At 33.4% G+C, this 10,923-nt stretch overlaps 1 pseudogene; it reads right to left on the reverse strand.

The window, feature by feature from the left end:
* Positions 1-1,233: 1,233 nt before the first annotated feature.
* Positions 1,234-4,842, reverse strand: LOC120206776 (annotated as a pseudogene).
* Between the last annotated feature and the right edge of the window lie 6,081 nt (positions 4,843-10,923).

Here is a 10,923-nt window from a genome sequence, read left to right on the forward strand (position 1 = left end):
CCTGCATGCATCCATAAGCGTTGCTGGCAGGTGAGTGTGGTTGGTATTAAGCCCTTCTAATTTTTTGGATTTACCATTTCATTAAATTTTGTTTTGTTTTGGTCGAGGAAATGATCTTTTGGCTGATTTCCCAGATATGCATTACTCATTGCTTCCCTTTATTTATTAGTGTTATTGCAATTCGATTCGAAAGCAGCGACATTGCAACATAAACCATACTCAGAGATACTTGTGTATGTAAGTTATCCGTGTTCGGAAACGAATATGGATTGGGGTTTTTATCATTATTGAGATATTTGTGCATGTTGAACGAGCCATGTATGGTGAAACCTATTCTTGTCCACATTTTGAAGTAACTAAATAGGAAGTTTTCACAACTTTTGGAGGAGATCGATTACATATATTTAAATGTATTCGAATTAATTATTTTCAGATTGTTTGGTAATAACAATATTAATCGAATTAATACTCAGTCGACGGCCGACAATGATATTTGTATGTGAAGACGTGAGAAATTGGTGAGACTGCTCTGGGATTTAGGCAAAAACATGGTTGTCGTTTTGCCACACATAGAATCATGTTGTAAATGTGTGTTTTGGTTTGTAGATGGAAAGGTTGAAAGAGCAGTAAGGGGGCTAGTGAAATTTGTCAAGCACATCATAGTCAAAAGGGTGCCATAATTGGGAAAAATACAGGCTGTTCGAACTTAGAGAATGTGTGCACATGTTCCCCTGCCCTTATAAAACTTTCACCCTTATATCATGTGTCCATTTTCTAACCTATGAATCATATTTATTTAGATGAATGATAAAAAAATTCGATTTCGGGTTTGGTTCGAGTTTATTCAGAATACTATGATGACTACCAAAAAAATGGAAATGAAAAGCATAGAGTTTCAAAAACATTGCCATTTTGATGAAGTGGAAATTTTAACTTCGGCTTATGATTAGTATGTCGTAGGGGATGCTTCATTTGTTACCGTCTACCAAATAGCTTGAAAGATTGATAATTTCTACTAAACTAAACCAAAAATGACCTCAAATTCATTTAGAAAAGAGAAAACAAAACCCTATGGATAATCTCATAATAATACAAAATGTAAACGGGCAATGGCACAACAGAGTAGGGATACCTTGAAGCACAACCACCATTTCCTCAATAAGTCAAAGACATACAAATATGAATATATATATATATGGCTAAAGGGCATGGCAAATTAAGAGGATGGTAACATATAGAAAATAAGCTAGCGGTGTAGAGTTGTGGCAGTGGCCGCATGAAAGGGTCTCCAAGCAGAGGCAGTGAGCAAGCAAAGGTCTTTCCAGCCGAGTTTGAGGGCACCGTTGTCCTCGACCAGGTGTAACCGTCGGACGGGAACATTCCCAAGAGCAGAGTGGCCTGCGTGGCGGCGTTGCCGGATAGAGAGATGGGCCTGAACCCCGACCGCTGAAGCTTCTCCCTCCAGTTATGGAACTTGACCTCCTCACTGGTTCTCGAGGGGCCGCCTAGTGCCAACACGTTTCGGATCTCTTTGGAAAGTAGCTGCTGCTCCACCACGTGACGCTCCTCGCTCTCCTCGCCGTAGCTGGCTCCCAAGGAATCGAACAGGGCGGAGTAGTAGTGTATGGCCTCCACAAATCTTCCCAAGAATGACCCGCCGTGGCTCAAGTCTTGTTCTACTACGGTCACCACTTTGGGTGCCAATCTAAATCCCAAACACACACATTGTTATCATTATATTCATCATCAAACACACAGCACGAGTTAGGTCATATATATTCCTTGATTAAATGCTATGTTACATTACGAACATATATATATTATCATAATCGAAATAATGAATATCAAACAAATAAGAGGGATTCAAGATTTTATGTTAGAAAACGAACTTCTAAATTTTTGAAAGGGACAAACTTGTAAAATTCTAATAGACGAAAATAAATTATTAATAGAAAATAAAAAAAAAGAATCTAAAATATATGATAATTTAAAATTTTCAGGGGAACAACTATCCCAACCGTCCTCCTCGATCCATCTCTGAAAACATACAGATTTACACATTTACATGAAAAACCACGTACGAGGGAAGAATGCAATGTAGTATAATAAAATTACTACAAGAGAACCTTGTAAGAGTATATTAAACCCTAAAACTCTGATCAATATATATATATATATAGCCGCTCTAGTTGAATAAAACTATATCATACTAAAGGTCTATATCCCTCGCACCATCAGTGGAATCAGTGATAAACTTCAGCCTGAGAGTCTCCACATTCATCTCAGATTGATTATTTTCTCGTAATTTTTTTATTTTTTAATTACGCGAGTCGGTTTCTCGAGTCGGTTTCTCGAGCCGAATCGTAACAAAATTCGAATCATAAACTCTAAACATACATACACAAACTGTTTGAGTTCTAATTCGATTAGCATCAAACTATTCTAAAATTTTAAAGCTCACAGATTAAATCAACTATATAAAATACAAATCACCACTTAAAATCACAGATATTTTGTGGCATGGTGAGGCCAGTTGAGTTTCCAGACAACGAATGAATACATGCAAACAAAACAGCTTCTATTTATGTTGGTGATAACAAAAGACGACATGAGTGTGTGAATGCATATTCTTTGGCCTAATTCATGTTAGATAATGATGATTAATCTCAATAATTATGCACTAATCATCTTCAAATCAACAGTAATTGAACAGTAACAAAGCAAATAAGGACGTAGTTAGTCACCTTTGAAGCAGCCACAGCATATTAGTATCGGAGCCGGTGATGTCGTAAAGCGAGTGCTGCAACCAATGAACTGCCACTGCCTCAGTCTTGTTTACGTTAAGCCTCTCTGGTTCCAAGTTACCAACTTTATCGGCCACCGGGCAGAATTCGAAGGGTATTCCCAGTTTGTCCGCGAAATCGGATAAACGTTTCCCGGTGGCTTCGAGGGCCTCTAAGGAGGTTCCGAGCCCCGAGAGGCGGACGTGCGGTGGCCCGCCGGGTCTCGAAGCGAGAATGTGAAACAGTCCAGGCCATTGCAAGCCTTGCATTATGTCAAGATCTATAATGTGCACTCTCTCCTCCCTTTCAAAAGCTTCTTGTATGGCTTGATTTGCTGTGAAATGAGAGAACTTTACGAATGGACTTATCCCATTGAACACCTGAAAAGCCGAGACCAGCTTCTGATTATGGCTCGGCGGAATCGACGGCGGACTTCCGCATATTCCCAAGCACGAACTCACCAGCCTCGCCGATATAGCTTCCGAGAAATACGCCGCCACACGCTGAGCCGATGTCCCAAACGGCGACGACAGTTGCGAGAGCTCTAACAGCATCCTATTAGCGTCGTCGAAGTTATTTGCCGACACCGCCTCCGCGCATTGGAGTAACAACGTCAAGAGGTGCAACCCTTCTTCGTCTCTCTTCTGTTGCCGGAGCTCCTCTTTCCTGTCTCTACCACTGCATGCTTGGACCGTTTGGACGGTGCACGTCGGCGTAGTATTAGTCACCGTCGCCACCGCCGTTGAAGCCGTTGTCTTCTCGACTGGAGGAGCATTTTCTTGTACCAACGGCTGCTCCTCAGACCGGTGGTGCTGATTGAACGAAGGAATCTGCGGGGTCGTCGTGGCCGCCGAAAAGCTACTGCCAATCTGATTGTTAGAAGAGATCGGAAGTGGTGTTATCCCCCAGCTCAAATATTGATTCATGGCACCGGAATCGGTGGAGTAATTATCTACGGCGGAGTCCAAGTTAAGCGTGAGTCCAGACGAGGCTTGTTGCTGACCATGGTGCCTCGGCAACGCCACTTCCGGCAGATGCAATGGCGGAGCCTCTCTCCTCCGATCAAGTGGATCCATTAAAGAACGGAGCCGGTATTCGAGTAGAGCAGCGAGGTTCGGATCGCAAGGGTAAATAATCTCCCGGACGTTATGGATGAGCTGAGGAATGGAAACATTAGCTGAACTGTGGATAAGGTCCCGTATAACGCCGTCAATCCACGCCGTGGCCGAATTGTCATCCATGGAATTCGAGATGGGAACTAAAGAAACAGGAACGGTATTATTACCGGAAACGGCGGTGATGGAAGCGTTTTCGTTTCCGTTTCGATTCCTATCCGTTGGTGGAAACAAAGGCAGACCCGAGAACCCACACACGGCGGGGGGCTGAGGATTAGTGGAGGTCACGGTGCCAACACCAGAGAAACTCGAGGCTGTTGTAGATAAAAAGCAGGTGGTCCGGCTGACGTCAAGGCGGAGAAACACGGAGAACCGATAACACAAGTATTATTATTATTATCCATATTCATAGTGGAGTAGTTGAAGAGTGGATTAGGGTTATTCGCCGCCATGAAAGAACAAGCCATGCTGGTATCGGGAACAAGATGAGTCCGGCGAGGAAACCGGTAGTGGTAATCGGAAATCTCAGAACCCAATCTCTTCCTCATGGCGCTGCTTCTCACCGGGTTTTCTTCGTTCTCGTTGCTCCTTCTGTTGCTCCCATTCCCGCCCACCAAATCACAAGCTGCCATTAACAAGGGAACGAATCAATCGTCAATCTTCATCCAAGCTTGAAGCTTTTCACTTGATGGGATTTAAGTAAAGAAGAAGATACATTAATGATTAACAATGGGGGGCATATCCAAGACGAAAATGGTACGAGAACAGAGACAGCGGCCTTGGGATTCCTCTAAACTCAGGGTTAACAAGATAGGCAGCACGGCATTCAATGATAAACACTGGGAACGAATGAATAGTTTAATGCATCAAAACGCCGTAGGGGGTTTTGGATATTTATGAGTTCTGCGAAGAGGATGAAAGAAAATAATGAAGAAGAGGGAGAATGGCTATGGGGTTGGGTGGGTACTTGAATTTATTCTCACTGCCTACACACTCTCAAGCAATTATTTATTACCCAAAAGAAAATATCATAATTTATGTATATCAAAAATGATTATCAAACTCAATTGGTAGAACATAAGGTTCTTAATCTTAGGATCATGGGATTGAATCTCACGAATGACATTTTATAATTCGGAGGTCTCCTACGAAAATTGCTCTCAACTTGGTATTGGGAGCAACCTACTATCTTACCTCTTCTTTACCCTATTACATATCAGAATAAGAGTCAGCTAATTTATGTACGTGGGTATCATCATATATAAAGTAATAATTAATATTCCCTTTCCTATAATTTTAGAGTATATATTTGTTAAAAAATAATAAAAAATTAATTTTTAAGTTTGACTGATTTTTATAATTATATGTGTATAAGAATAAAACAAATTATTAAACATTAAATGCAATAATAAAACGTATTTTTATATAAAAAAGTAAGCTTAAATTTTTTAAAAATATTATTTTAAAAATAATTATAAACTCTAAATATAAATCATAATAATTAAATATATAAACATATTAGGGAAGAAAATAAAATAAAAGGAGTGACAATATTAATTACTGCATTTGGGGGTTAACTCCGTTTAATTCATTACCAGACACAAATAGTCAACGAAACTTTACACAGATCTCTGTCCATATTATTGGGAAATGGCTAAATTACTGTAGGGTACCCTGCCAACTTTTTACTTCCCCTTTGCCCCTTAATTATCACAATTATTATTTTTTTTGTCCTCTCGGTTTTAAGGTTTAGCTCAGATTAATTCAGATGGACTCGCGTCATACATCTACTTTAGTAGTTGAGTCTCCCAACGGAGATTTATTGCATATAGAAATACTTAAACTCGAAACTTACTTAAGTGATATCAAACTGTTTATAATTTGAAAAAATCCCGTTAGTATAATTATTAATAATTGAAGTTTTAAAAGTTATAAGATATTCGTTAAACTTAACAAATGATCATAAAATAATTATTAAATTTTATTAAAATTTCATAAGATGATCATTAAATTTATTATATTATTACAAAATAATTCTCAAACTTACCATAATTTATCATTACTCTATGACACACGATAACTATTTTATAATAATTCAATATATTTAATCATTATTTTATAATTTTTATAATTTTAATTATTAAAACTATCATCTTGACATAACTTGGTGTCTAATTGTATATTTAGAAGAGATTGTTGGGTTAAAGTTGAAACATGGAAGTGGAAGGAGAATCACAACTCCTAAAATTTTTGATCTAATAATATTTGAAATCCCTATAAATTTAAATTTAAAGAATAATTTAATAATATTATTTCTATGAAATTAATAAATAATATAAATTTTATTAATAATTTATTATATATTATTAAAATAAAAACATAATATCTTTTATTATTATAATATAATTGATTATTTTATTATAATATTAAAAATATTATATTATATTATTATAAATATTAATAAATATATTATAAATATTTTAATAATTAAAATTTTGATTAAAATGATATTAAAATATTTTATTAATATTAAATTCATAAAATAAAATTATTTTGAGTATTTATTTTTTGAAGTGAAAAGTTCAGAAAATGACTTACGAAAAATTAGAGCGTAAGTCATTTTCCAGAAAATACAAAGGAAATTCTGTTGACCATAAAAATATTTTACGTTGACCAACCAATTTTCCTCCAACCAAACATTAGAAAACATTTTCCGAAAAAGAATTACCTGAAACAAACACAGGATTTCGGTTTCCCCCAAACAAATATACCCTTAGTATCTAAGCTTTTATTTTTTTTCAAAATTATACCTAATGTTTAGTTTTTATTTTACTTTAGTATCGTACTTTTAAAAAACTTAACAAGTTTAATACCTAAATTATCAATTTTGGTCTATTTTAGTACCCCTAGACTTAAAAAAAATCAAAATCTAACCTTAGAATTTGAACATGGGTACTAAAATGAAACAAAAACTGAACTTTAGATATAATTTTAAAAAAATTAAAAATGTAATACTAAAACAAATCAAAACTAATATTTTAGATGGTGGACGCATAATTTACCCAAAGGAATATAAAAGAAAAGTAGAGAAGGGAAGAATAGTGAGGTATAGAAACACCCGTTGTATTAGACAACAAAAAACACAAATTCAAATCAAATAGTTGTGAGAGAAATGTGTAATAAAAAGTAGAGTTTAAGGAGGTCAAGGTTAGGAGGTAAAGGACATGGGGCGGAGCACAGTGGTCGAGGGAGAGCTAAGCAACATTCAATTCAAACCCCCACTTCCCATAAACTCTAACCCTAGTGTTTGACATTTTGCATTTAACTTAAAACACCACTTTTTTTTATAATTATCGGTGTATAATTTATTGATCGATTAATTTATATCGAGTATTAAAAAAACAATGACGGCCCTCTCAATTAGTCAAAATATTATTTTTATAACTTCTAATAGTCGAGAATTATATTGCAATTTTAATAGTTAATGATTGGATAAAAAGTAATTTTTTTTATTTTCCTTTGATTATAAGGTTTTATTTGATTAATTTAGATCAACTTGCATCGTATACCTAATTTTAAAGGACAAATTTTTTTTATATTATATACATATATATAAATATAAATGTTTAAATCAGATATATACTTAAATAATATTAAATTATTTATCGTTTAAACTAGCTCTGTTGATTTTGATAAGTAGGGTGATATGGTTTAGCTTTGTGTGGAGTGAAACGGCGTTGTTTAAGTCAATCCCCATCGGCAGGGTAGGGCGTAGGCGATATAGGTTAGACTTTTTTGAGAGAAAATTTGCAGATGCAGTGGTAATAGCGATGAATGATACAAAGCCTCGTAAAGTTGACTGCACACTGCCAACGAACCAAAAGACAAAGGCCTACACGTTTTACGAGAACCCGTCCATTAATGAGATAAAATACGAGCATCGCATGGAGATTTGGATTCGGATTGGAAAGGCAAAGGCCAACAGTGCTAGCCAGCCACCACCAGCAGCAGCAGCAGGTAGTTTGGTGTGAAAAAGTTTCATGTCTTTTAGGTGTGTTTGGTTAGAGGAATGTGAGATTTTCATGAGATTAGAATTCATATTGTCCCGTTTGATTGGTCGGGAATGTCATTTCCGGAAATCTTATATTACCAATAGTGAATTTTTTGGGTATATTACCGGGAATGTCATTACTTCACTTTCCTTAGGTATTATGATTACCGACATTTTAGATTAAAATGTCCTTAATTTTTTTCTTTCAAAAATATTCTTATTTTATCATTGAATAATAAAAAATCTATGAAAGTTAAATTATAAATTTATCCTTAAACTATTTTAGATTTACAAAAAAAAATCTATAAATAAAAATTTATATGAAGTTTAGGTATTAAAATAAAATTTTACCATTTCATTAAATCTTTTTATATTTTTAATTTTGTAAAAAAATTATATAAATTTTATGAATTTAATTTTTTTAAAATATATAAATATTTTACAACTTGTTAAAAAACAAATATATAATAAGGACAATTTGATCAAATATACATTCCAATAATCTTTTATTCCTTTAACCAAAATGGTAATCTTACATTCCTGCTAAACTAACCAAACACAAAATACAAGATTCCCAGTAATCATATTCTCTGATAATCTTTTATTTCCACTGGTAATCTTGTATTCCGTGAACCAAACGCACCCTTAAGGGCTTAAATTATTAAAACAATATATTTCTATTCTTTTGGGTAACTACACATCTAGTAACCATTTTAGTACTTAAACTTTATTTTTTTCAAAATCATACTTAATATTTAGTTTAATTTTCATTTTAGTATATTGTTAAAAAATTAACATAATTATTGGCTGATATTTTTTATTTTTTTCAATGATGATACGTAATTATCTTATGATGACACGTCAACATCACTGTTAAGTTTTTAACGATGGGCACCAAAATAAAATATAAACTAAACGTTAACTGTGATTTTTAAAAAAAATAGTACTAAAATTGAACAAAAGTAATGATTTAGGTACTAAACTTATAGTTTATCGTATCCTTTTTACTAAATTAATATAAAAAATATGTTTCTTAGAATGATTTTATTTTTGTCACATAGGATGATGGAGCGCCTATGTGATAACGTTTTTGAAAGACTTTTCTTTAAGAAATCATATTTACTTATGTGATAGGTTAAATAAGTTATTTCTTCAAACACCGACATCAATTATAGGCCTACAACATAAGCAAAGGCATTATCTTGGGGAAGATACTTTTAAGGGAAAGTTTAAGGAATAACGGTCTGATTTAAGGTTAAAGAACGGTGAGAAATTAGAGCAATTAAAAATGTGATAAAATTATAAGATTTTTCATTGGTGTGGAACCTAAAATGTTAACTTTTCTCAAATATTTTTGGTTGAAGCGAAAATGTTACTCTCTTCATAACATTTTCGATTGGCAACCGAGAATATTAGAAAAAAAGTTAATATTTTAATTTAAGTCCAACCGAAATTGTTTGCGATCATTTTTTGTCGTTCCTTAGCTTCATGGGTATATCTAGGGGTGGGCCTACCTAGATCATGGCCCACCCATGTCCCAAATATCAAATATATATAATTTTTTATTAAATATATATAATTTAAAAAATATGTATAAATTATGTCAAAAAATTATATTGGTTATTGATATACTTTTTAGATTCACATTAAATATATAATTATTATGTTTTCAAATTAAAAAAAAACATATACAAATTATATTAGATAAATTTGTAGGTATAATGTCAAAATTAGTCTATAGCTTTATCAAAATGATCATTTTGGTCTTTATTCTATTTATTTAGTATTTTAGCTCCCAACATTTCATTTTAGGGCAAAAAACTCTAATGTTTGACTAAATAGTCACTTTAACCCTTATTTTCTTTTTTACAGTATTTAGGCTTCTAATGTTTCATTTTAGGGTAAAAATGAATTTTATCTTAGAACATTGATTGTTTATTAACTAACAATTTTCATCTACAGAGAGATTTTTCATCCCAAAAATAAAATTTTGAGGGCTAATTTTAATATTATTCAAAAAAATTTCTTATATTCACCACTGCTTAACTTTAAATTAGACAGTTGTACAGTAAAACTTCTCGAGTTTTAAAAGGCACACATGCATCGTGTGTGGTAAAAATGAGAGTTACTTTGAGAATTAAAAAATTTTGGGGGTGCAATTTTAGTGAAAGAAACATTAAAATAATAATTTAGAGGGAGAGGGGATGGGGTTGACAGGGAAAGTCTAACGTGCGACACCTTTAATATAAGGTTAAAGTAAAGACGTTACCGATTTTATTATTATTTTTAATAAAACCGGTAAAAAATTATCGGAAACATTATTATTTCTATCGGTTTTGTTATTATTGGGCGCTTTATCGGTTTTGTTAATATACGTAAAACGCTATCGGTTTTTATTTTTTTTATACTGATTTTATTATTATTGGACACTTTATCAGAAATGTTAAAAAAACATGAATGTTTTATATATAAATAATAATGTTTTAGATATTTTTTTATCGATTTTATTAAAAAATAATAATAAAATTAATAACATCTTAACTTATACTTATATTAAGGGTATCGTACGATAAAATTTTCCAACTTTCCAACAAAGAAGGGCATTTGTCCTTACTTCCGAACCCCACTACTTGTACCATTTTCTACTACTACAACCCCAACACGTGAGACTGCACATTCTTCCACACACACTTTTCCCTCTGATTGCGATGAAAGATCTCAGCCGCATCAGTCTTTTTCTTACCCCCTTCTGCCCTTCTATCTTATTGCTTCTTCTTTTCCTTTTGGGTAAATTTAAAAAAGGGTAAACTATTTGACCGATCATTTTACTTTCGTATTTGTACATTTTTATTCACTCGATTTATAAAAATTATGTATTAGTCAGTTATGTTATAGACTTATTAAATCTTGGTCACTGGACTGTTAACCTATATTAGCTGTATAATGTGACAGGTTAGTTAAAAAGGGTTTTAAT

The sequence above is a fragment of the Hibiscus syriacus genome, unplaced genomic scaffold (assembly GCF_006381635.1).
Source record: "Hibiscus syriacus cultivar Baekdansim isolate YM2019G1 unplaced genomic scaffold, ASM638163v2 tig00013960_pilon, whole genome shotgun sequence".
In the NCBI taxonomy this organism is placed as follows: domain Eukaryota; kingdom Viridiplantae; phylum Streptophyta; class Magnoliopsida; order Malvales; family Malvaceae; genus Hibiscus; species Hibiscus syriacus.